General features: G+C 43.6%; 2 long non-coding RNA genes across 2 annotated transcripts; both read left to right on the top strand.

Annotated features, from left to right (window-relative positions):
- Window positions 1–426: 426 nt before the first annotated feature.
- LOC143831092 (uncharacterized) lies at window positions 427–21696 on the top strand. The gene is made up of 3 exons (XR_013228706.1): window positions 427–546; window positions 19285–19465; window positions 20739–21696. It is a non-coding gene; the product is annotated as an uncharacterized LOC143831092 (long non-coding RNA).
- Window positions 21697–22252: 556 nt separating this feature from the next.
- LOC143831090 (uncharacterized) lies at window positions 22253–24738 on the top strand. Its single transcript, XR_013228704.1, has 3 exons — window positions 22253–22636; window positions 22782–23080; window positions 24385–24738. It is a non-coding gene; the product is annotated as an uncharacterized LOC143831090 (long non-coding RNA).
- The last annotated feature ends 2216 nt before the right edge of the window (window positions 24739–26954 follow it).

The following is a 26954-nucleotide window of genomic DNA, read 5'->3' as shown; positions in this document are numbered from 1 at the left end:
TTTTTTGGGGGGGTGGGGGAGGATAACTGATCTTTCTTTTATTAGTGCTGGTAAGCCACCTTGAACCACGCAGGAAAGTCAGGGGTATTAATGTTTTAATAAATAAATGGCAATCCTTAATTGGCCTCTCTTCTTTTATTATGACGGCAAGATGCACGGGAGTAGAAGGATGCTGTGGCGGAAGAATCCATGACCTTTCTATGCTTTTCAAGCTTCTTTAGAAGAAACTGTCTTTTGGAAAGAGATTGCTAAATTATGAGGTGAGCAACGTAGCCTGGGAAGCTGATTAATGACCCTCTAACAAGATTCATGGGGAATGATCTGATGACAGACCCTTGCTATTTATAGGCCTATAGCTGGTCGCAGTGAGGGCCTTCATGCTCCTATCACTTAACGTTTTTTTTTACGGCAGTGAAACTTTAATAGAATTCAGTGGATTCCTGGCGGTTGTGGAAAAAGTAACTCCACGCACTCGTTGGCATTTGCACCCAGATGATGCAAGTCACAACATGACACCAAGATTAACTTAAAGCCCTTCTCACGTTGGTGAGTTTTTCTGGAGAACTTACATCATTCACAATTTCACAGGCAGCATGTACGATGAACAGCCGTGCCATTAGTGAAACAACCTGCTAATGAAGAGAAGCTACCCTAAATGTATCTTTTCTCATTTTTCCTCTGCTGTTTTCTGATGCTGAAGCTAGATCTAGCCCAGGATCAGCTGACAGCAGAACAGGGGCCATGTGGCTCCAGGGGTTGAGTTAGAAAGATCATTGTATGTTTTTCATAGATGGCAAGGCCTGTGTAGGCGATCAAATGGCTCCCAAGATTTCATGCCTTATGAAACTGGAGCTGCTAATATAGCATATCTCATTCATGCTACTGCAAAAGGATTTTTGTTTGTCTCATTAATTTAGGGAATGTGACTTTGTTTGCATAGCACAGATTTCTGTTATAATAATTCAAATAGAAATAGATCGCTCTATGAAATTCTTGGATCCATCAATGCAGATACAAAGGATTGAGGGTTAGATTTATTATGCTTTCAGAGCAGCTGAACAATCTGAGATGCTTCCCCAGGGCAAAAACGTACAACAATCGTATCTTTGGCTGCAGCCACACTTGGATGGAACTTGAACTGTCATTGAGCAATACCAATTATGTACAATTGGATTTTCCTGTGTGGACAAAACACTCCAGGATGTGAATGATAGATACAGTGCAACAATACTGTAATAGCCAACCATCTATGCTTGAAGCCACTCTGTCTACCTGTCTCTCAAACAGATGCTAGAAGATCCAGATGCTAGAAGATCCACGAATGGCACCCTAGAACATTTTCCCCTTTGGTGAAATAGCAGCTCCCGGAGGCTCCCATTGAGATTGGAACCCTCTTTCCTTTAGCACTATTTATACATCTTCACTCACTACTCACTAGAGCTAGACACAAACCTGGAAATTGGAAGTTCGTTCGATTTGTGGGTAGTTGCGGGTCAGGGGGACGTCATAAACCATGAACCCAAACTTGCATTGAGCCCCCTGTGTTCATGAACCTTTGGGTTCGCTTGAGTTTGTTAACTGTTTTGCTGTTTCCTGGGGTGTTATACGTGTGAAATTCACTGTGGAGCCCCCTGATTATATCATCTCATTGTGGACATGGTTTCTGGGTCTTGTACAGTATCTACTCTTTTCCCCTTTGGCCCTGGGAAGTGATCATCCACACACCCACCTTCCCATGTCATAGTTTGTTTGTTTTTTGTTAGTTTAATTCCCCCCCCCCCCCCAAAAAAAAGTTGTTCCCATCCCTCTAACATTGTTTTTGGCCTAAATTCTGCATCCAGCTTGTAATAGTTTTAGAGAGGAGCAAGGTTTCCTGTGGACTTAATAGATGATGACGGAAATGGGCATCAGGTGCCCCCATGGCAGCCAAGTGGTACCCACACATATGACCATGAGGGTCCACAAGCTTGGTGGGGCCTGGATGGGGTGTACCGCCCAACATGCTGCCTGTGTCCTGGGTCAGGTGCTCTGACTTCCCAGCTATCTACCTACCAACCTAACTAATTTTCTACCTGCCTACCTAACCAACCTGCCCAACACCTGTTGAGCACAACTACCTACAAGCATCGGCCCCAGGCCCCAGGGAGTGTGGTGACAGCTACAGCACATCCTGGCCCTTCCGCGCTTGTGGACCATTCTGGTCACCCCCCAATCCAGAGGCAGATCCTCCAGATCCTCCAAATCCATCATGCAGATGACACAGTGGCTCCCCTCTCCCCAGGAGTCATCTTGATGAACTCTGGGGCACAATTGGCAACCAGGTAGCCAAGCAAAGGCAGGGATGCCTGACCATCTCAGGGTTCTGAGGCATGGCCAGGAATGCTTTTGGCCTCTTGTGGGAGGGGGCAGCCATGGCTCAACCCTAACACAAAATTGCCACTTCCACTGCCCCTCCATGCAGAATCGGTCAGTGTTTTGTTTAGAGAAATTCAGCTGTTGAAACTGAAAAAAATTTCCCCAGATATTTAGCCTTTAAGAATGCAATGCTATAGTTGAAAGATGGTGCTTTTGCTGTTTGTTTATCTTTGCTAACAGAGGAAGGATCTTCATATATCTGGCAGGTTCATGTATTGCAATGAATGATGCTTTGTGAGATATACCATCAATCCTTTGCACACATCCCAAGCTGCCATATCTAATACGGTGGATACTAGTGGAAGGAAACAGAACACAGCAGCATAGGAATTGAACCTGAAAGGTTTGCTCTTTCATAAGAAGATGAGGAACATTATGGAACATGGCATGGGGTGTCAAGCTCATTCCATTGGCCTTCAGCAAAGGTACATTGATAGATGTTAGCAACAAAAAAAACCTTTGTTGGTCCACTGGGCATTACAGTTGGCATTAGAAAATGACAGGGTTTGGAAATGCTCCATTTCTGCTTTGTAATGTTCCCAAGACCAGAATACTCTCTTACAATGTAATTTCCCGCTGAGCCATCCAGTGGCCAACTGGAAACAATAGGAACAGATTAATGATCCAAGTCTGTTTCAAGGGGGTGGGGGTTTAAGGAAATCTTTTTTAAAGTACCATTTAAACATTCAGTGCTGTTTGTCTGGAGTCCAAGTTCGCCAGCCTTAAACCTTTCTATAAATTGCTTTGTTTTAAAAAAAATACTTGATAGATTAGGGATGGGAAAAAATGATTATTCTAATCATACCAGTCTCAATAAACAACATTGGAATTATTGCTGCTGTAATTTAGCCAGGTTTGAATCCTTACTTACTTTCATATGCTGCAAGGATCAAATGTATATGAGGTTGCTTTATATTAAATTAGACCATCGAGCCTAGTACTTAATGGTAAGAGCTCTCCAGAGCTGGAGTCATAGTATTTCACAATGTTCTCCCAGATCACTTAACTGAAGAGGTTAGGGATTAGCCTAGGAAGTTTTGCTTGCAACAAATATGTGCTACCCCTGAATTATGAGCCATCCCGTACATAACTCAATAACGACCAAAAGCATGCTTTACAATCTGCTCGTAAGTATGAGTGTTCTACTAAGAATGTTTCACATAGAATGAAATTGCATTGGCTCATCTGTGGTTGAGAAGGGCCAAAATGATGAATGGCAAGGGCCAAAGTTTTCCTTGCTGTTTCTGTGCTGCAGTTTTTTAATACACAACAGGGAAGCTTTAGGTTTACACACACCTCCCACACTGCTTGAATAAATAGGTATACATCATGATGGCTAAAGAGAATCTGAGCATGATATCCTCACTATTAATTCACACTGCATATTTGCTTGTATTTTGTCAGGATATTCTCCTTGTGCATGGTAATCCTGGGGAGGGGGGAGAGGGGTGTTGCATGATACTCTATGAATTTCTTCAGTCTCTATGGGAGACTGCCTCCTTATGCTGGTGGTCCTGGGCCCCCTGGAGGTGCACCTGGCCTCAACCAGGTGGAATGAGCTTCCAGAAGAGGGCTCTGATGGAGCTCACTGAGTTCTGCAGTGCCTGCAAGACGGAGCTCTTCTGCCAGGCTTATGGTTGAGGCTGGGCTAAAGTCCGGAGAAATACTATCAGGTCCTCCCCCGTATCCCCCCTGGGGGGCCAGTCATCGCTCCAGGGGGACTAACATTATCCAAGGATATGACTGAATTCACAGTGTCGAACAGAGGGCTGTATTGTGCTTGGAAACTTTAAAGACACTTGCAATAGGGAGCTTTGTTTAACTTTTAATCACTTCTGTGGAGGGACTTTAGCCGGAGAAGTCTCGCTTGTTCGTTGCTTTCGTCGGTCTAAAGAAAAAAAAAAGGCGATCGCGTCTCCGGAAGCTTAGGGGTGAGAGCGAGGGAGGGACATTCTTTCTACCGCTATTTTGAGAATGCACATGTGCTCAGAAGTGTAGCAGTTAAATTAATAGTGTTTACGAAAGGTAAGACTTTGGCTACATTTAAGTCGTGCGGAATGGCCCCGGGTTTGATTCCGCATCCATCCACTTCGGTGACTTTGGGATAGTCACAGTTCTCATAGGGCTATTCTCACATAGCTGTTCTTTTAGAGGTCTCTCAGCCCAACCTACCCCACAAGGTGCCTGTTGTGGGGAGACAGTGCAAAACAGTTGCGTGCCATGCAGCTCTTTTTCACCCTCATTTGCAGTCCCTTTAAAATTTAAAGGGGTTTGCATAGCCACAAACCACACAAACTGATATAGTTCATAAATGAGCCTACTGGTTCAGTTCGGTTCAGAGTTCAGTTCATGATTCAGCCACAAACCAAACTGCTTTGTCCCAGTTCATGCCCATCTCTAATGCTGAGGGAGGCAATGAAGACTAAAGTGTATGGCCCTCCCAGAAAACATAGAAGGAGTTTAAAAAGAAATTGCATCAGCATACAGGTCTACATAGCTCAAAGGCTATATGTTTTCTTAGACAATCCCATTTCTCTATGCCATGTAGCCTGAGTAAGGATATTGTGAAACGTGATTGTTTTACTTTGCAGCGAATCTGCGGTGATTTTAAATGGACATAGAATGAATATGTACCCGCATTATACTCAGGAGATCCTACATACAGCAAGCTTGTCTTGGCTTGTGTGAACCAGCCTGTGGGACGTATGAATGAAAAGACAAACTATCAGTCTGGATGTTCTTATTTGCTTTTAATCACCATGAGTCTCATTGTGGGAGGTCAAGGTTAAAAGGAGGGCTTGAGATAGTCCTCTTTTTTTTTTGGATTTTCAGAAGTTGGCATGCATGGAAGTGGTTGGTGGAGAAGCTGGTGGGAATACTAAGGATATGGGAACGCAGTGGGATCATTTTAAAAAAGTGAGAGTCAAGAGCCTGGAAGACGGGATAAGAGGTCCTCATTCTTGTGGTGTTCCTTGGAAACACATCTGCTCAAGCTGGACAAAATGGCAACAAGCTTTTATAGATGTACAGAGATTTATTAGTCCCAAGTTTCCCAAACAGTTTTAACGTCAGATGAGTTCTTTTTCACGGGAAAAGCTTTTCAGTGTGAAAAAACCCTATGTGCATATTAGTGCTGCTTAGAAAAGCTTGGCTAGTTTATTGGCGGCAGTCATGATAAGAAGCCAACCAACATGAAATGATAAGATCATGTTACTTAACACAAACCTTTGCTTGTATATCTGTGTGCGTAATGCAGCATATGACTAAGGGAACAATTCTAAACACATTTACTTGGGAATATGTTTCATTGCTTTCTATGGGACTGACTTCTGCCCAGAATTGGGTTGTAATTGGGTTGTAATTGTACTGCCATTCAACTTTTATTAAAGAGACAGGATATTTCCCCCCTGTCCAGTTAGCAGCCTTAGTAAAAAGAACATCTTCCCTTCAGAAATAGAGTCGCCAAATATTTATATTCTCCCTCCCTCCCTCCCTCCCTCCCGAGCATCACTGTTCCACAGTATATGCAAGTAAGGTACCACATTTCAGAATACTGGTTTTACCGAACAGCCACCTATTTTTATTCCCCAGTTTTAAATTCTGTGTGGCATTCGCTCCACTCAAAGAACAAGCATGGAGTCATTCATTAAAAAAGCTTTAAAACAAGCTGTGGTAATAGAATTGTGCAGAGAACAAGTAAAATTAACACTAGCTGCCTCCTACGGAGAACATCCTTTGTACTCAGATGTACTTTCTATGAGTGAATGTGTCTGAGTTGTGTATAGCCCATCACTCTTAGAGAAAATTATGTTTTGCATTAAGAATGAAAGAGTACAATTGGAGACAGAAGAGAAGGAAATAGCAGAGATGCTAAGCATTTCACTTGCATCTGTCTGCAAAATGGGGGGAAAAAACTGAGATCATGGAGCAAAATTAGACATCAGCTGTGAAGTAGAGCCGAAGCATGAGAAGCTAGGATGGGGTTGGGGGCAGGGAAACAGCAGACTCAGCATCTGAAACTAATGTTCCAGCATGTTCTAGGGAATTTTCCATTTGCTTTTTTTCCCCACAGCACCCATTTAATAATTGCCAGCATGTCACACGGATTAGATGAATTAGATATTTAAAAACATAAATGAACTGCCACAAACAGAACGGGACAGTAAGTACTCCAACAGAGAAACAAAACATCAGCCTTAATAGTTTTTTCCTGTTAATATAAGAACATACCTCATGATCACCACATGAAATTGGCAGTTGATTCAAGGAAGGCAAAAATGCTTTCTTTAAGTTGGACTCATAATAGCAACAAGTTCCAATGACTATATCATATCCTATTACCTATCCTACATCAGTTTGATTTCCCCAATAATATCTCAAGATGGCCACTACATTAGTTGTTTTTTTTAAAGTACACATAATAATCAGAACTATATCGGTTCAGATATGAAATAAAACGAGACCATGTCAGAGGCTCTATACTTCTAAGGAATAGATGCCGTATGAGATGGATCTGGTCCGTTTATTGAGTAATTTTTATCCTCACCTCCCTCCAAGGAGCTCAAGTAAATGTACCTGCTTCTCCCTTCTCTATTTTATCTTCACCACAACTCTGTGTGGTAGGTTGGGGTGAGAGTGATGAGCCAAAGGTATTCTAGGTCGTTTTATTACCAAGTGGGGATTTGAACCTGTTGAGGTGTTGGGGGAGGAGCTGTGGTTTTTAAATCGCCATTTTAAGTCTAGGTGTTTGGGAGCTGTTATTTAGGGTATTATGATGTTTTAATGTTGATTGTATGTTTTTATGGTATGTTTTTATCATGAACCACCACAAGCCAGCTACACTGGGAGCAGCAATATAGAAATGTAATTGTGAATAAAATTGAAATAAATAAGGACAAAAACACATCTGCAGTTTTCTGAAGGAATATTTTTTTTAATCGTCCAGTCATTTTGGCTGAATTAAAAGCTGTACTTCGCCCTAACAGATATGCAGGAATCATCCATTTCCCCCTCCCGCACAATTTCTATTTTCATTTCCTGGTAGCCCCCAAAGCCTTTCCCCCTTTTCCTGCCTCATTCTGTCCTTCCCATCTGCCAGCCAACAAACCTGTATCTCCACCCCCATCTCCAGCTCCCTTTCCCTTCCCTGGCAACCTCTACCAGGGAGTCCTGTAGCTCAGTTGGGTAGTACCAACTGCTGGGCTGGCCCACCTGTGTGGTGTCAGCTGCTGGTAGGTAACCTATAAGGACAGGCAGAAAACACCTTGCTTTCCCTGTATCCCCCTCATCACACTTTTTTTTCTCCTCCTGGAAGCCCCCATATCCTCCCTGTTCCTGTTCCCTTCTCTCTTTTTTACCTGCAACCCACGAACCTTTTATCTGCCCTCTTCCAGCTTTGGCTTTATTTTATATTTCTTTCATTTATTTACTGCCTTTTTCCACAAAGGGGATCTAAAGAAGCTTACATCATTCACTTCCAACTTCACAGCAGCTCTGTGAAGTGGGTTAGGCTGAGTGTGTATGACTAGCCCAAGAACACCCAGTGAGCTTCCATGGCACAGTGGAGTGTTGAACTTGTATGTTCCAAATCCTAGTCTGAAACTCTAATCACTATACCGTACTGTCTGAATAGATACAGTATTGTACTTAAGTATAATAAGGGATTAGAACTCCACGTTAAAAGAAGATGTGTATGTATAACTGAGGAAATAATAGGCAGTTGGATTCTGATTTTCTGCAAATTTAGGGGTTTTTGCAGGCTTACATAAGGATCTGTCTGGTCTGTTCATGGCCCATATCTCTGGATTTAAGTAATCACAGATTTGGCCAGGTTAGAATTAGATATCTTGATGATTACAGGCCCCAATAGTGTGCTGGAAATTATATAAGACAGAAGGAATACAGTTTTTATAGTCGTCTGTTGTTGAAAAGGAAATATGCTGGAAATATCTAGCCTACCTTAAGCCAGGCTACAAGAACGTCTATGGGCTCCCAGAAGAAGCTTGCAGTAAACCATTTGCTTCCTTTCTCTTCCTCTGAATAGTAGTTTAGGCGAAACTACAGAAAGCAAGATATCCTGCACCTCACAATGGCCAACTGAAGATTGGTATACTCTTAGCTGCTCAGTAACAATGCTGAAAGATTCCCAGTAGATTTTACTATCAATCAGCTAATATTTCACACAACACTTTTCATGTATTATGCTGGGTTTACTAACACAGAATATTGTTACAGTGCTAGATGAAAGAGCATTATCAATGAAACAGATTAAAATCACTATTTAAATTTGTAAATGACATAGGGAATTGGGGGGGGGAGCTCATAACTTTAACTCTTTTAACCGCCCAACTGAATGACTACAATATGGTAATTAAGCGTATTAAGGGATTAGAACACCACATTAGGGGACATTTGTATGTATCATTGGGGAAAGAATAGATAGTTGGATCCAGATGGATACTGGAGGCTTTGGCAAGTGAAAATGATTCAACTGCATGAGCAAACCTTCCCACATTGTGTGAGTGGCTCATCTCAAAGTGTTTATACCATGCTGAACTTTGCCAGCCTTTAGATTCCCATCTAAACATTGCCCACTAAACTTCTATTTACTCTACTCAATTTAGCATGTCCTCCACTGCCCACTCTCTCCACCACCTTGATAAACACAGCACGGCACAAAAAGTATGAGCGACATGGCTGCTGGGCTGAGAGCCCATACTGTGTGGGCTGTTAGCTATAAAAACCATACAAAATGTTGACAAATAGCATCCCTGATTTTGGAAATGTTCTGTCCAGTGCACAATGTTCCCAAACCTACCTATGGTCAGGCTCAATTGAACCTTTATGAGAAGGACATAAAATGATGCAGACCATCATTTGGGGAGTGTTGGGATGTGGCTATGCAGGCATGACACCAGGACAATGTGACAGTTTCTAGGGCACAATGCTTGTTTTTGACACAGTGCAATGTGGTTATTTCAACATAGTTTGGTCCCCATGGGACTCTTGTTGAGGGCATTTAGTGGTTCTGGAGAAACACAAGATTCTTTATGGTACGGAATTTCTTTTTTTAGTTAGTTTGTTTTTAAATTCAGAGATGAAGCTTTCTCCCATCCTCCTGCTGGTGTAGCTCTGGAATGTGGAGGCTCTAGGGCTTGCTTCCTCCTTTTATTTATTCACAAGAAATTTCATTGTCACTTGGATTTCTTCTTCTGTCTCCAATGACTTTCTTTTGCTTTAGTATAAAGACGTCTTTGCATATGCATTAAAAACTGGGAATCACAGGAGCCTTATGAGAAATTTCCATTGTGTTTCCTTTGCATTTTTCTCCTAAGTAAGAATGTATCAACATGTAACTCAAAACATGTAACTCAATTACATTTTACATGAAATATGGTGGCATCTCTAGTCCCCAGTCTTATATTTGCCGGTTCAATGGAGATTCCTCATCAGCCCTCGTTTTCCAATTGGGGTACAACACCTTGCCAGCTTGATGTAGTGGTTAGGAGTGCAGATTTCTAATTGGGTGAGCCGGGTTTGATTCTGCACTCTCCACATGCAGCCAGCTGGGTGGCCTTGGGCTTGCCACAGCACTGATAAAGCTGTTCTGACTGAGCAGTAATATCAGCGCTCTCTCAGCCTCACCCACCTCACAGGGTGTCTGTTGTGGGGAGAGGAAAGGGAAGGTGACTGTAAGCTACTTTGAAACTTCTTCAGGTAGAGAAAAGCAGCATATAAGAACCAGCTCTTCTGCTGCTGCTGCTGCTTGATGAACAGCACACATTAACATTGTCTATGCACTCTAGGTCAGTATGTGTCTTTGACCTGTCAAATGGCCCTAGTTTTACAGAATATTTTTTACTTTGAATTTTAAAGATATTTCATACAATTATCTGCAGGCAAAATTTAGGAGGAACCTTTGTTAAAATCAGCTGCCCACTCTCTGCCCCCGCCCCACCCCAACAGATAAACCACTACTCACTAAGGACAAAATATTAAATCCCACATGTGGTCTGTAGGACACTTTGGAAAGCTATGGTCTTTCAACTGAAAAGAATAAGTGAAATTGACAGAACTGGCAATTTCGACTGTCTGTTGAATCAGAGAAGAACCACCACTGAGGCCCAGCTCAGATAGCTTGCAAAGCCCTGGCTTCATTAAATTAACGGTTGGTACTGTGATAGTCTGAATGCAGGCCTATCCACTCATTTTGATGAGGTGGGGTCTGTCAAGCCAAGATCTAAAGTGTTGCTGTATTATCCACAGTTAGTATCACTATGGTTTCACATGCTGTCTGAATACAGACCGTCATTGGAATAAGACATTTCTAGACTGTTCTCTGGCAGTTCCTCCCAAACAACAGAGAAGAAATGAAGCCAATATTTATTGAGACAAACCAGGATTTGGATGCTTGTCTACGAGCTGAGTCCTATTTTCACAAACTAATCATCGTTAAAATAAACCATGCTTTCATATTGTGTATGAACTGCGTCAGTGGCAGCCAGGTTTAGTAAGAACTTGAAAGCGAACTGCATGCGGGTGTGACGTCTCGCTACTTGCTTTCTATCTGTTCAGATAGTCCAGTTGATGCAGGCCACACCATTTCAGCTCTTGATCGAGCAGATTGCTAGGAGCACATCACATGTATTTTTGCATGTCACACATGTCATGTGGAATGGCTTTGGTCTCTCACTGGCAGAGTTTTGACCCTCCAAGCCCCGTAGCTGATTCACACTTGCATGCACCAATTCTTCAGCTCATAATTGTGGAACTGAGAATCTGCAGTGTGTCACAGCTTTCATTTAAGTCATTTCCCATGTCTGTGTTACTAATGCACATGTGCATATTGATAAAACACTTGCTAACAAAACAGTCTTAAATGTGATCACAATTGTTGCATCAATGCTCTTTTTGTGCATGGATATGTGGTAAATGTGTGCCTGTGCATTTGTAAATTAATGCACAAAAAGAAGCTCAAAGTCATTTTTTTCAATGCTTTATCAGTTGCATTGATAATGAAGACAATGCGGAAAGGATGAGCTGAAGAAACGGAAAACGGCAGTAAACTATGCAATCTGGGGCGCCTTATGCCAAGCACAGAAATTAACACAAAACAGTGCAGGATCCCTGGCACAGGAGCCAATAATTTGTAACTCCAAAATCTGGAGAGAAAGTTGACTGAGAAGAAATTTAGGAATGTGTACTTTCAAAATGTTCATATTAATTTTTTCCCCCTGAGATTCCGCAAAGGGCATATTTTTCTTGAGAAATTTTCAAAAGTGTGTTACTGGTTCAGGATTTCATATCAGGTACATATTTTCAGATTCAGAAATAAAGCACACTCCTTTAATGCTGGCTGGACTTGACCCCTCACCCACCCTCTGCCCCTCCGACCTTCCCCAATCAAGTGCAGAATGTTTTCAGTTTCAATTTGGGGGGGAAAGCAAGGAGAAAGACCTGAGTTCAAATGGATCTGAATTCAGCAGGATCAACAATGGAAAAAAAACCAAGTGCAGAATCAGCCCTGATCTCCAGAGTCTGGTGGGTCTAGTTCCTATTGAAAATATGGGCCCATTAAACTTTAAAGGGACATTGTATTGCATAGGACCTGGGGCCAGAACTCTGAAGATCAGGTTTAGTGCCCTTTGAAAATAATGGGTGGTAGACCTGGAAACTGGACTCCAGAGATCTGGTCTACCATCCATTGTTTTGAGCTCCCCCAGACGCACATGTACCCTTTAAAATTTGAAGCACTGCTTTTTCTGTGTGTGTGGATGTAGACTCTGGAGATCAGAGACTGAGTCATATTATTTCCTATTAAATTTTAAAGGGCCAATGTACTTCCCTCTGTGGGGCCCTACAGTGGAGTCAATAAGGGTGTGAAAGTTTCTTTCCCACTGCCACCCCCTTTGTCCAGTTCTGCACAAAGGAGCACAGCCATTGAAGGGCCATCCCTGGAATCCCAACCCCAGTGAGGCAGTGGGCCAACAGCTTGTGGTCAACGACATCAAACGCGGCCAACAGATCGAGCATCAAGAGGATGGCTGAACAACCCTGATCCAGCTGGCACCAGAGGTCATCCACCAAGGCGACCAACACTGTCACCATTCCATGGCCAGGATGGATACCCAACTAGTATGGGTCGAGCTCTGAAGCTTCATCAAAGTATGCCAGGAGCTGGTCCCCCACAGCCTTTTCAACCACCTTGCCCTGAAAAACAAGTTGGCTAGGTCCTGCAAGTCCAGCAATGGACTTTTCAGTAAGGGGCAAACCACTGCCTCCTTCAGCACCTCTGAAAACTCCCCTATAGACAGGGAGAGACTGATGATCTCTCCCAGAGGGCCTCCTATCCATTGGTCCCTCATCTTGAGCAACCAAGACGGACAGGGATCAAGGAGGTAAGTAGTTGCCCTCACTGACCCCAGCAATGCATCCACTTTGATACTGGAAAGCCATCTGAAGCCATCCCACCGAGATGGCCAAGAGGCCTCTATTTCCCTCTCTATTTTAAAGGTGGCAGGAAGGTCCCGGCAGAGCAGCAAGACCTTGCCTGCTAAAAAGCTCAATAGTGCCTTACAGCCAAGAGCCAACTGACTACTATTTTGGCATCCTTCCTCAAGGACAGTCAGTTATTGAACTACCCTAAATAATTTGGCCAGGCAAGAGCTCACAGACACAGTAGAGGTGGCCTAAAGCTCAGGTTTAGCTGCCCTAGCCATCTCATAGGCTTTTGGAAGTGTGCAATAAAATGTTCTTGCTGCTTCGTTGCAATTCTTCCTCCACACTCGCTCCAGCCATCTCACTTCCATCTTCCTCTCCCTTAGATCCCAGAAATACCAGGGGAGCAGTATGAAGTGAGGATGGAGAGGGCACCTGGGATTTAAAGGGTTTTGTTTTGAAACTCCGAAACCTGCCTTTCTTTTAAGAACAGGCACAATAGATATCTAAGCGAATTTGTTATGCAAGGCAGTGATAGTGTTGAAGTAACTCCTGACTATCAGATAAATGATCTAGATTTATTCCAGTCCGGCTTCAGATCTAGTTCAGGAACTGAAACTGCAGGGTGTAAATAAATAAATATACAGTAACAGTGGAGTAATAATAAATATTGTGAGCATGAATCTCATGACCATGATGAATGAATGAAGGTGGGAGAAAGAGAGGGAAGTGTGACTCTTTTAGTTCTCTTGGTCTTCTTGGCAGCTTTTGATACCTTCAACCATGACTGTGTAGAATGGTTCTCAGGATCCCCATATTCAGGGGGGTTCCATTCCTGGCTGGCTGATTATTGATCTGCTGGAATCTGCTGCTCAGTTCCTTGACACCTTTAATACGGAATCCCAGGAAGCTCTATCTAGTTTCCCATGCTATTTATAGCTGATTAAACTTCTGGGAGACATAACTGTGTCACAATGAGTCATCATTATTGACAATGAAAACCCACTCTTTTTTCTTTTCACCTGAATCAGACTTGATGCTGGATGTTCTGAACTATGGGCTGGATTAAGGCCAATCAACTCTTTGGGGCTTTACGCACCGGGATCTTTGTAGCAAATTGGTCACTGAATGAAAAATCGCCATTTAAAATAGTGGAATTCGTCGTTATGCATACCTGCCTTTGTAGTGGAATCCAGTTGCGTTTTGTAGCGTTTCCCACAGGCTTCCGGTCTCGGCAGAAATCGCTAGAAAGGAAGCGCTATTGCCAAGCTCGTCCCGCCCCTGGCCGTCAAGCAGCCAATGGGCAGCCGTTAGCATGCTCCCAAACAGCCCCTTTCCCTTTAAGAAAGGTTTAAAAAAAAAAAAAAACAGACCCATTGCAACGAATCTGTGTAGATTCGTTGCAACGGAGAGACCCATCCAGCTGCCTAGTGTGTTTGAGCTGTCGTTTGATCGTTGCCACGCTTCCTCCAAGTGAAACCCCCCCCCCTCTCACGGGCCCGATTTTCGGCTGAATGAATGTGTAAAAAATAAAGGGAAAATACATCAGCAAACGGGCTTTTCTGTGGTTTGTGCTTAGTGACTAAAGGGGAGGGACTGAAGCCAGGGAAGCCTCTAAACAGAAAGAGGCTCGCTGGTGCGTTTATCCCCGCTTGCTCGGAGAAAAAAAAATGGCGATCGCTTCGCCGGAAGATCAGAGAAGAGAGCCAGGGGGAGGGACTTTGTAGAAACCGCAACAATGTTAACGCACAGGTCTTTTTCGCTAGTGTTGCAGATTGGTTGCAGGAGTGTATCGCTTTCTGGAGGGTGAATCCACTTTTGGGGATTTCCCTGAAAGCGCTACAAGGAAGCGCTTTTTGCAGATTGGTTTCAGGTGTGTGGCAGATTGTCGACGACGTTGTGCAAAACAGCAAATCAGTAGCGTTTTCAATTGGCAACCATTGTGCTATTTTGAAGGCGTGCAAAAAGCCCCTTTGTCTAGATAAGGCCAGAGCATTATTGGTTAACAATTGAGGTAATACAGACACATGAAGCCAGATTACTCTCTCTGACATCCTTACTATTGTACCATGCTGGCTTACAAAACATCTCTGTGCTATGTTACACAGGAGGTAAAGGAGGGGGTTCCATTTGGACAATTTTTTAAGATCTGGGAATGTTCAAGTTTCCTCAATGTCTTGTAATGCTTTGGTTGCTGTACCAGCTGCAGTCTCTCTCTTTAAAATGAGATTCCATCACCATTATCCATATAATGAGCACATCTGAGTTAAATTACAGCTATACACTGTACATGGGACTTCTTTTTAAAAACTGTTCAGAAACTTTAGTTGATTCAAAATGTCTCTGCCAGATGGTTAGGAGGTACCGATTATAAGAAACATATCTTGCCAATACATAAAGAACTTCACCGGCTACCAATCTCTTTCTGGAAAGAAAACATATTTCTTTACTTTTAAGCCCTAAATAGAGAGAGTGTGGTGCGGTGGTGAGAATGTTAACCTGAGATCTAGAAAACCTACATAACAGTTCTTCCTTTTCCATTAATCTCATTGTGTAACTTCACCTCGTCAATGTAAACCCCCTATAAGACACTGGTGGTTTGTGTGTGTGTGTATGACAGACCATGAGGCAGTGGTGAGAGTGTTGGCCTAGGTTTGAATCCTCACTCTATCATGGTAGCTCATTGGGTATTTGTGGCCTATCCTTTTGTTGAAGGGAGTACCATGTTGGAATACAATGTACAATGCTGTAAGCCCTTTTGGAGGAGAAAATTGAGGTGTCAATAAATCAGTTGTGTGAAGATGGTTCACACCATTTCTTTGCCTTTCCCTCCCTCTTGCCCAAGTATTCCCTGTATATGTTGTTCATGAAGGATAGAGACACCCTCTCCCAGGAATACTATGAGGAGGGATTTAAGAGAGGAACTGGAGAATTGTAACCAGTGATTGTAAGCCACTTTGAGACTCCTTCAGGTAGTGAAAAGCAGGGTATAAAACCAAATCTTCTTCTTCTTCAATCAAAGGAAATAATCAAGGGGATCCATCTCATTGTTTCAATTCCCCTATCATATTACTGGCTATCTCTTAATAACAAAGAGTCCTGCAGCACCTTAAAAACTAATTAGACTGTCACAGCATAAGCCTTTTTTGGCCCAGAGCACTATTTGGCAGAATTAGACAACTCTTTGCTTTACTCAAAGGGCCTGAATCCTGTTTAATTATAACAAATATCGCTTTCAGCATAGTGGAAATGGTGCTTCAAAAATAGACTTGCTATTTTTGAAACAGAGTGTAAAAAGGGTCTTCACAATAAATCATCCTTGCTGATTTTAGGCCAGACATATTCCCTCTCCCCCTTCTTTGTTGCCTTGGCTCCTAGTCACTCCCCAGGCATACGAGGAGAACAAAAGGAAGCCAAATCCTTTTTTATTACTTGGAAATTTCTGGAATATGTGTCCCTGATCCAAGTGTCTTAATTGACCCAAGAGCAACATGTTTCTTTATCAGGTTAAGTTTTTACTATGTGTTTCTGTGTAAAAGCCCTGGCATCGCCTAATGGCTTTTACTTCAGACTTGCTTAAATGTGGCTGCGTTGCTATTTGGACATGAACCTAGGACAAAGGTTTCTCTGTCCAAACATCCCACTCCATAGTCAAGTTTCTTCAAGGTATCTCACACCTTCCTTACTGTAACCGTCCATGCAATGGTCACTTCCAGATTAGACTTCTGTAACTCGCTCTACTTGGGTCTTGCCTTGTCTCTGACTTGGTACAAAATGCTGGATTATAGAACCATAGAATGATAGAGTTGGAAAGGACCTCATGGGTCATCTAGTCCAACCCCCTGCACTATGCAGGACACTCACAACCGTATTGCTCATCCACTGTAACCTGCCATCCCCTTAAGCCTTCACACAATCAGCCTCTCCGTCAGATGGCTATCCAGCCTCTGTTTAAAAATTTCCAAAGATGGAGAGCCCAACATCTCCCGAGGAAGCCTGTTCAACTGAGAAACTGCTCTAATTGTCAGGAACTTTTTCCGGATGTTTAGACTCAATTTCTTTTGAATTAATTTTATCCCATTCGTTCTGGTCAACCCCTCCGGGGCAAGAGATAACAACTCTGCTCCATCCTCTATATGGCAGCCTTTTAAATACTTGAAGATGGTTATCAAATCCCCTCTCAGTCGTCTCCTCTCCAGGCTAAACAGACCAAGCTCCCCCAACCTTTCTTCATACGTCTTGGTCTCCAAACCCCTCACCATCAGGTTGATGATTTTGGTTCTTACCTTTAAGGCCCACAAATCTGAGGGGCCGCTTGTCTCCTTATGCCCCTCGGAGGGCTCTCCGTTCTGCAGGTAGGAATCTGCTTGATGTCCCTGGCCCCTGGGAGGTATGCCTGGCCTCAACCAGGGCCATGGCTGAGGATCCTGATGGAGCTGTCAGCATTCTGCAGGGCCTGCAAAATGGAGCTCTTCCAGCAGGCGTTTGGTTGAGGCCTGCTTTGGAAGAGTGGCTCCCTCCCTATACAGGTCTGGTAAGGCTGTTTGGCCAGATATCACTTGTAATCACCCCCCTGGAAGGCAGCTATATGCATGGGGGTCGGGGAGGGTGGGACTCAGGATATCCTGTAGATCGGGATTTTTGCCGCCATCTTGGATCTTTGTGTATTGTTTTTTAGATTTTTATGTAAACCACCATGAGCCAACTAGACCTGGGAGTGGTGGTCAACAAGTATAAATATAAATAAATCAAAATAAGTTCTGTCTGTTTTCTTTCAGTAGCAGGCAAACACCCCGTGTCTTAGGTTGTAATTAGCTTGCTAATTATGAGCAGCATCTATGCATCATTTTTTAAAAGATTGCATTTTTTAGTCCTTCAGATGTGATGTGCATGTTTGTTCTATACTTGCACATCCCCAAACTGTGACTTGGTCATTATAGTGTGGTTACAGAGGAAGGGAGTGCAAAGCACTCCCTTGTCTTATATGAAGATTTCTTATTCTGGATCAGACCATTGGTCCATTGAGGTCAGTATTATCTACTCAGACTGCCAGTAGCTCTCTTGAGTCTCAGACTGAGGTCTTTCAGATCACCTATGGCCTGGTCCTTTGTACCTAGTGATGCCAGAGATTGAACCTGGGAACTTCTGCATGCCAAGCAGATGCCACAGCCACAGATTCTGTGAACATCCCACACCACTATCCTGCCTTGCAAGATGCTTCATATATATTGGCATTGATCCATCATGGAAGAGGAGGAAGAACAGACAAGGTTTTGGCAGCTTCTACAATGACCAAAAGTTAATTTCATCAAGAGACTGGCAATGCCACACAAAGCAGCATTAGACCCTTCTAAACCCCTTGACATCAACAGATTTAGAAAGGTGTAATCCTGTTCAGGATGACACTGCAGGTTAGGGATTAAAGTAATCAACTTCTTACCATTCTCAAGGGCAGCCTTGGGTCATGCATGCCCATAGGGTTGAAATATATATCATTTTCCATTGATGGAGGTATTATGGACCCTGGCCAGGAGCCCCATGGGTTCACAGAAGGTACCAAGGAATGGATATGAGAGAGCCAGGATTATTTACAAGAAGAGTTTTCATAACACATCAGAGTTATCAAAGCAGATTCATGGCTAAGCTTCAATCAGCTGGGCCTCAAGATACACAGACATGCATAGCAAAACTTAGCTAAACCTCAAGACTGGCAGAGGCTTAGGGTAATTGTAGTTGCTGGTCATCTACAGTTGGGCCACCCCTGGCCTAAATGCTGGCAGTGAGATGAAAGAATGGTTAATCGAGCTATCCCAGACACATTGATCATGCACCTGGCTTCCAGTGGGGGGAAGAAACAATCCAGGTCTTGAAGATAAGTGCTAACTAACAAGCATGAAAGTGGGGAAATTCTTTTGAGAGCAGCTAATTCTGTCATCTCACAAGACCTAGGGCAAGTAAGAGCAAAGATGGAGTCATCTGGGCCAATACAGGGGGATCATCTTCACAGTTTGCTAAACGATAGATTTGGAGCCTGTAGAAAATGTCTGTCATTGGATTTTTGCCTCCGCCCTCCCCCTTTGAGATTCTTGGTGGTTTTCTGTCCCCTTAGAGTAGCATTTGGGAGCCATTTTGAGGCTGCAATGGAGGGTAAAGGCAAAGAGTTCTGTTTTGCTGATGGAAACTCCTACCATGTGTGGAACTATCAGAGGATTCAAGTTCATGCTACAAACTATTATCTATCCATCCAGACAGCCTAAATTCACAGGTGAAACTATTACAAGTAGCTGTATGGATTACTTTACTGGGAGAGGAGAAAAAAAATAGATGCTGCTGACATGGAACCCTTTTAACAATGCAACAGGATTTCACTTGGGTTTTGAAACCACTGTATTTTCCCCTTGGTTTGTTTTAATTTTTTTATTTTATTTTCAGAAGCCAAATCAAGACCAGCTCCAGACCCATCATCGGAAGATTACTCAAGGGACTGCCCCAGAACTTAACGTGGTTCCAATTGGAAACTCACACCAAGCACTTTATCAAACTGAGACAAGCATGAAAAATGAGGGCTATGATGCCTCTGGACACAGGAGTATTCTGTCTGTGGGATTTCATAGTGAGTATTCCAACATGCTATATGCCCATGGCCTATAAAAATTGTGGAAGTGTGGGAGAGCACGTAGAGCATCTTTCCCAGCTTATATTTGCCAGATCAAAAGTTTAACAACATGAAAAACTTGTTATGGCATCTCTTCTGCGTGTGTCTGTAGGGTTCTGGGTGCCACTTGAAACATTACATTTTAATTGCTTCTCTTTCCGTGTAGAAAGCATTATGGACAAATGCAGGTAGATCAATACTATCTGTCTCGGTGGGCAGGAGGTTGGAGAGAGCCATGGAGCCACCATAGAGTGCAGGCAGAGACATATCTCTGTGCTTTCCCAGCAGCCAGGAGGAGTAGCAGCACATCTGTTTAAGGGGTGGGCTGGCTGTCCACGGTGGCCAGGACAGTAGGGAGAGAGTTGGGAAGGCAGAACAGGGAGTGTAGTGGCATGTCTGTGGAGGGGGTGGGGGGCCTTCTTCACAGGAACTCAGCAGTGAAAGCATGAGGGAGGCTGGGGAAGGGTCAGGTGGGTCAGGGATCAAGAAGGCATTTTCTTGCAGGGGCTGGGGGGCCTTCCCCACTGGCCCTTGGTGGCAAGGATGCCAGGAAAAACAGCAGGAAGGGCACAGTGCATGCAGTTGGCCTTCCGTAGCGCTTTCCAATGGTGGGGAGGCTGTGTGGCATCTGATTGGCCCTCAGTGTGGAATGGCCCTTCCACTGAGGACCAATGAGAGGCCTGGGGGAGAGGTTGCCAGCCATCTGACTGGGCCTCAGTCGTGAAGAGTTAGGGGGATGGTGAGGGACCTCTTATTGAGGACCAATCAGAGGACTAGCGTGTCATCATACATCATGGTAAAGATTTTGTGGTATGATGGAGTAATATCATTATCTAGTACACAAATAGCAGTATGAGTCCTGTTTTCAATGCTGGTGAGCCAGTGAAGGAAAACTGGGAAAGCTTCTGTCTCTATTGTCTCCAAGCAATGCACTGTTTTTTTCTATCCTATGAGTAGTTTTAGGCAAGGAGAAGGTCTTTGTGTCTAAGCAATGTCCCACCTTGTCTTTTACTCGTTCCTTTTCGGTGTTTTCCACCCTGTATTCCCTGTTCCTGTTACCTGCTGCCTGGGTAGACAACCTGGCTCTTGACCTCAGCTTTCCTTTACTCTGGTTATCTCTAGTACAATTCGCTGTATTTAGATTGGCACAACCCCAGTTATACCTGATATTGTGTCCATATTGTGTCCAATACCTGACTCCCCGATTGTCTTTTTCTGTACTCGTTTCCAGGCCTCTGCTTCAGTCTTGACCTTCCTAAAGAACTGATTCAATGTTTCACCTGACTCCAGTCCTAAACCTTCCCAAAATCATAAAGCTCTCATGTGGTCAATGGTTTATGATCCTATATTGACAAACGTATACATGTACAGTTATCACATATGGAGACCTACCTGTAGTTTTCATACTTTTACTGACATAAAAGGGCATGTTTGAGAAGGTCACGCTTGACACAGATGCGAGAAAAGAGATGTCAGTTCATTATATTCTGCAGAAATCAGGTAGGAATAATTGGCATTTCATCTATTCATTGAGCCACTCCTGATACAGTGACATGTGTACATATGGTAAGTTGTATGTCTGATTTTTTATGCATGTATTACTATTGCTCACATTTCTCTTTATTAATCCAGGAGTCACGGGTATTATTAATACCTGGAGTAAGCATACTCTTCTTGGACAATTAAGTCATCTAGGGCCTTAAAAAAAATCCTCCCAAATTTGCTGACATGGGCCTTTGCATGAAACCTGGATAACCACTTGAATCTACTAAGGTCTGTCTGAATGTTCACGCACACCATTGGGACATGCCAGCATCACACTCGGCTTATACTACCATTTTCCAAGTGATGAAACCAGAACATTTTGTGTAAGAGCTGGCCTGTATAAGGAAACCTATAATTAGTCCCACCAACGGGACTATTATTGGCACTCAATGTGTGAAGGCCAGTGCTTGCTGGATCAAGCTTGAACCCCATAACGATGTGGGCATCAATCTTCAAATATTAGTTGTGACACTAACAGGCTCTGTTAAGCAAGACGTTGAGCCAAAGCTTGTGGAACATGCTGCACTTCACACCAGAAGCTCATTAAGCACCGCTAATAGACCTGGTACATTGTGAATTTGGCAACCCGTACCAAATAGTCATTGCTAAGTAAAAGGGGTTTTCTTTAACAGTCAAAATTCCATTTGGATACACAAGAAAAGGTTGTCCTGCTTGTGGTACTCATAGGACTGATTATAGATTGGTTTGATTAATGTCTGTCCTTGTGGAGAAGCTTGCAAAGGCCAACCGAAAAGGCCCTTCCCACACAAGGAGTCATCTCAAAATGAATAATGTCACCAGTGTTGTGATGTCTTTAGGAATGCCCCGGTGCAGTCATATTTTTAACACAGTGCAAAGTTCTGGTTTCTGCATGTCAACATGACTACTGGAGAACTCTCTTTCTGCCCCCACCTATCACTTTCTCTCTCTCTTCGCCCCCCCCCCCCCATCACTCTCCCAGCTGTCTACCTGCTTCCCGCTTGCAGCAGAGGCAGCAGTGGCTCTCCAGGAATAATAATGGATTTCCCAACTACAGAGATCAGTTCCCCTTAGGGTTGCCAACTCCAGGTTGGGAAATTCCCAGAGGTTTGGGGGTGGAGCTTTGGGTGGGTGAGGTTTGAGAAGGGAAGTGACCTCAGCCCGGTTTAATACCACAGGCTCCACCCTCTAAAGCAGCCATCTGCTCTGGGGAAACTGATTTCTTGTCATCTGGAGATCAACTGTAATTCCAGGTGTCTCCAGCCCTCAACTGGAAGTGAGCAATGCTGGTTCCCTTGGAGGAAACGGATGCTTTGGAGAGTGGAGCCTATGGAACTGTGCCTGTTGGACGTGCCCCCCTCCTCAAACTCTGCCTTCTCCATCTTCCACCCCTCAAATCTCCAGGAATATCCCAACTTGGAGTTGGCCACCCTATCTCCTTATCACGCAACAGCATCCTGTTTGACTTTTAAAGAAACTTTTCCCCACACAGGGTACACGTGAACTTCATCACTGCAAGACCTCTCAAATCCTGAATCAGCCATTCCCTTACACATGAAGATGAGCTGGTTTTTCATCATCACCAATCTCTCTTGTATCTTTCAAGTGAGTATGTGGAGGAAGCCACATGTCCCTGCTTCTATTTCCTCCAGTTCTGTGAATTAGTGGGAGCCTTTATTCCCCCTGGTTCCTGTAATTTTGCCTGCTTGCCAGCATATACAATTAACACTTGTTTCTGGTTTTTGTGCAGGCAGGAATGCTGGAGAAGGCAATTGATGCTGCCTCTCCCCTCTTATTGCTATGGAGAAGAGAGGGCCTTTTCCTCTATCCTTCCCCTTTTCCATGGCTCTACAAGTGCCAGCGTGTGACTGTTTACATACTGGGAACTTCACTGCCCCAGCTCCTGTGCAGGAGTGCAAAGTGCACAGGAGTGCAGGAGTGCAAAGATGAAGAGCACCAGGCCAAATGCTCCCCTGTGTGGGTGCAGGAAGACGTGGGGCAACCTGCCATGATTAAAACTCCAGGCTGCAGCCCGGCATGAAACCTCCAGTGCGTAAATGGTCCATTTGCTTCTTCTTTCCCTGTAGGGTATGAAACTATGGGGGGGGGGGTCTCTAGGCGCTCCCCCACATTCTCCCTTCTTCTGTTCTGTCCTTCTTGTATGCCAGGAATTGTTTTGCCTCTTTAAGCAGGTGCAGCCCCAAATAATTAGACACTTCATGCAGATATGGGCCTTATGCTTATGCAGAAGCAGAAAGCCAGCAACACAGTGCAATGAATGGCAGAAAGCAGCATTCTGTCTACAGAAATACCATTCACAGTGATTCTGTTTGACAGGACGATGGGCTCACTGTTCCTATTAAATGATGCCCCTATCAGGCAGATATCTGCTGAATCATTCTTTTCTTTGCCTGCCCCTGCCAGCTCCTGCTCCTGGGAGTCTGGAACTAGACAGGAAGGCACCAGAATTACTGTCAGACTGGAAGATTTCCAGACCCCCTCTAATGTCAGAAATAATTCATTTCAGATATCAAGCATTTATCATATTAACTAATGGGTGTGGACCTTGATCAGTAAAGCTCTGACTGCCCATCCCTAAATGTCCAGAACTGTTGTCCAGAAAAACTGACACATGATTCTCACTTAATGGTTTGGAATCCTTTCGCCCATTGCCTGTGCTACTGGCTTATTGTGAGCATCATGATCCTCATTCTTGATGAAAAACCCTCAGTGTTATGAATTAAAGCACATCTGGACCATTGTTGAACCACAGCTTTATCCATTAAGCTACTACTTTTGCCATTGATTGGACAATTGTATTTGCAAAGCCTGCTGGTTAGTTCAGGAAACCTAGCCATTACAGCGCATGAGTGTGTTTCTTTCTGGGAAGAGAAAATCATGGGTATTCACGGCACCCCATGCCTGTTGCTCAGATAAAGGGCTCTAGGGATGCTACAGAGAAATAAGGAGTGCGTCTTCCACAGCCAATCAAAAATGGACTGAGACAGTCAAGCCATAAGTTATTGGAGGTCATACAGATGGCGAGTGCTTAGCGATAGCAGCTGATTAGCTCTTCTGGGAAGGGGGCTGCTGTCAAGCGAAAGCTTTATCCCTCCCAGTGCATTCATAAGGCAAAAAAGGTTGAGCTCTAATGTTTCTATTGTTTAAGGATAGGAGAGTGTTACTTTCCCATGTCCAGCATTACACCATCTTAAATATACACCGTGGTAATTTAAAGAGCATCAGTCCAGTGAATTGAGGTCATTTGTTTTGTTGCTGTGTGTTCCACAAGAAGAGCTGAAGATACCAACTGGGACCTATGATTAACCACAATTTATTTTCTTTGTACACAGCATCCTGACATGCCTTCAGGTGGATTTGGACAAAGCAAAGCTGTGGGATTTGGAGATTCTGAAAAACAAACAAAGGTTTATTTAACATAGAATGTGTATGCGAAGTGGCCCTGAGCCATGCATATGTAGCAGCCCATACTCTCTCTGCGCACATGCACGCACACACACACACACACATTCTATGCAGCACTTTTATCACTGCCTCATGCTTCAACATAGATATAAAGGTCTATTTTTAAGCGTTTTAATTACATGTTATCAGATGCCAAACTGTAGTCCTTCAGAACGTCGTACTTCTTTTACTGGGGGCCTTTTCGCACAGGGATCTTTGTTGCAAATTGTTTGCGGAATGAAAAATCGCCATTTAAAATAGTGGAATTCGTCGTTATGCATACCTGCCTTTGTAGTGGAATCAGTTGCGTTTTTTAGCGTTTCCCACAGGCTTCTGGTCTCAGCAGAAATCGCTAGAAAGGAAGCGCTATTGCCAAGCTCGTCCCGCCCCTGGCCGTCAAGCAGCCAATGGGCAGCCGTTAGCATGCTCCCAAACAGCCCCTTTCCCTTTAAGAAAGGTTTTTTTAAAAAAAAAAACGACCCATAGCAACGAATCTAGGTAGATTCGTTGCTACGGAGAGACCCATCCAGCTGCCTAATGTGAGCTGTCGTTTGATTGTATGATTGTTTGCACGCTGCCTCGAGTGATAAAAAAAAAATCCCCCCCCCTCTCACGGGCCCGATTTTCGGCTGAATTTATTTGTAAAAAATAAAGGGACTTTATTTCAGCAAACGGGCTTTTCAGTGGTTTGTGCTTAGTGACTAAAGGTGAAGGACTGAAGCCAGGGAAGCCTCTAAACAGAAAGAGGCTCGCCGGTGCGTTTATCCCCGCTCGCTCGGAGAAAAAAAAATGGCGATCGCTTCGCCGGAAGTTTGGAGGAGAGAGCCAGGGGGAGGGACTTTGAAGAACCAGCAACAATGGTAACGCACAGGTCTTTAGCGCTACTGTTGCAGATTGGTTGCAGGAGTGTATCGCTATCCGGAGGGTGAATCCACTTTTCTGGATTCCCCTGAAAGCGCCACAACGAAGCGCTTTTTGCTGATTGGTTTCAGGATTGTTGCAGATTGTCTACGACGTCGTGGGTTATGGCAAATTAGTAGCGTTTCCAAATAGCAACCATTCTGCTACTTTGAAGCCGTGCGAAATGGCCCTGGGTTTTGATCTGCATTTGTTACCCACAAATGTGAAACTTTGGAGTCAGTCTGGAAAATCTGGATCTGTGACCAGGAATTATGAGCATTAAAACCCTCTTTACCCTCTTTCTCTGTTTCCAATTCCTGAGCATTTTTGCTACTGTATGTTCCTCTGGGCTGGAATCACATTTACATGTTCTTCCAAGAGGCCAGTGTTGCCTTAGAGCTGGGTATTGTGCATCTCTGTATGATGTACCTGCAATGACCCGATAATGCCACTTTAGCCTTGGTAAAATTAAATAGACCACGGAATGTCATTAATCTTTTTTTTTTAATTGTGTCTTCCTTGGTCAAAGTTGGTAAAAGGCACTCCTTGGCTCCAGTTGCCGACTGCTTACTCAGCAAGTATGAAGCAAAGAGAGAGGTTAGATCCAGATTAAATCAGCCGTTTCCATCACCAGCTCCTATGTCTGCTTGCAGATAGTTTCTCCTAGGAACAATATTTAGTAATTTTTCATTTATCCAGATATTTTTAGTGCCACGTGTTCCCAAGATAAAATGCATTATATCACTCTGCCTACTCTTCATTGGAGGGTTGCCAGCCTCCAGGAGATCTCTAGGATCTCTTAAGACCACAGAAATAGATTTCCTTGGAGAAAATGGCTGCTTTGGAGGTTGGCTTCACTGCGTTCTCTCCCCAGGCTCCACCCCCAAATGCCCAGGAATTTCTCAACCCAGATTTGGCAGCCCTATTTCACTGCCTGTTCTCTGTGTTATAAAATATCTTCAGTTAACATTGAAAACCATTTGCTGTGTCCCTTTTTCTCCTCCTACAAATACACATAGGATGTTGTGTAAACATAGACTATGGGCAGAAAGGCATATATACATTTTGATTATGATGATGATGGTGCAATTCAAGAAATTACCAAGAAAATTAGGTGAAAGAGCTCTGTTAAACAAGAAGTCCAAGAAGAAAAATGAGCACTGAATGTCTACACCAAGAAAAACAAAGAGAAGCTTCTAGTTGAAATATACAAAACAGATTTATTTCAGGTTACAGAAACCAAAGAAGGTTACAAAAGATGAAATCAAAACTGACAACTGGAAACAAAAGCACTTGCATGGGAAATATTTGAAAGACACAGAGGATAGTGGAAATACGTGGAAGTGGCTCCAAAATGGGCACTTGAAGAAATAACTGGAAGGACTAATTCTGGCTGCACGAGAGCAGGCACTCAAAACGATCAGTAGGTAAGTAGGTAAGTAGGTAACTTTGAAGACAAAGGGTGAAGCAGACAATGTGGTCAGTCCTGCAGTAAAACTCCTCAAACTGACTATACAAGCAGAATTGGGGGGAGGGGGGGGAAGGGTTACAAAATACC

This window comes from Paroedura picta, chromosome 3 (assembly GCF_049243985.1).
Source record: "Paroedura picta isolate Pp20150507F chromosome 3, Ppicta_v3.0, whole genome shotgun sequence".
NCBI classification, from domain to species: Eukaryota; Metazoa; Chordata; class Lepidosauria; order Squamata; family Gekkonidae; genus Paroedura; species Paroedura picta.
The sequence above is the reverse complement of the archived record's forward strand: the minus strand, read 5'-3'. Positions and strand labels throughout refer to the sequence as shown.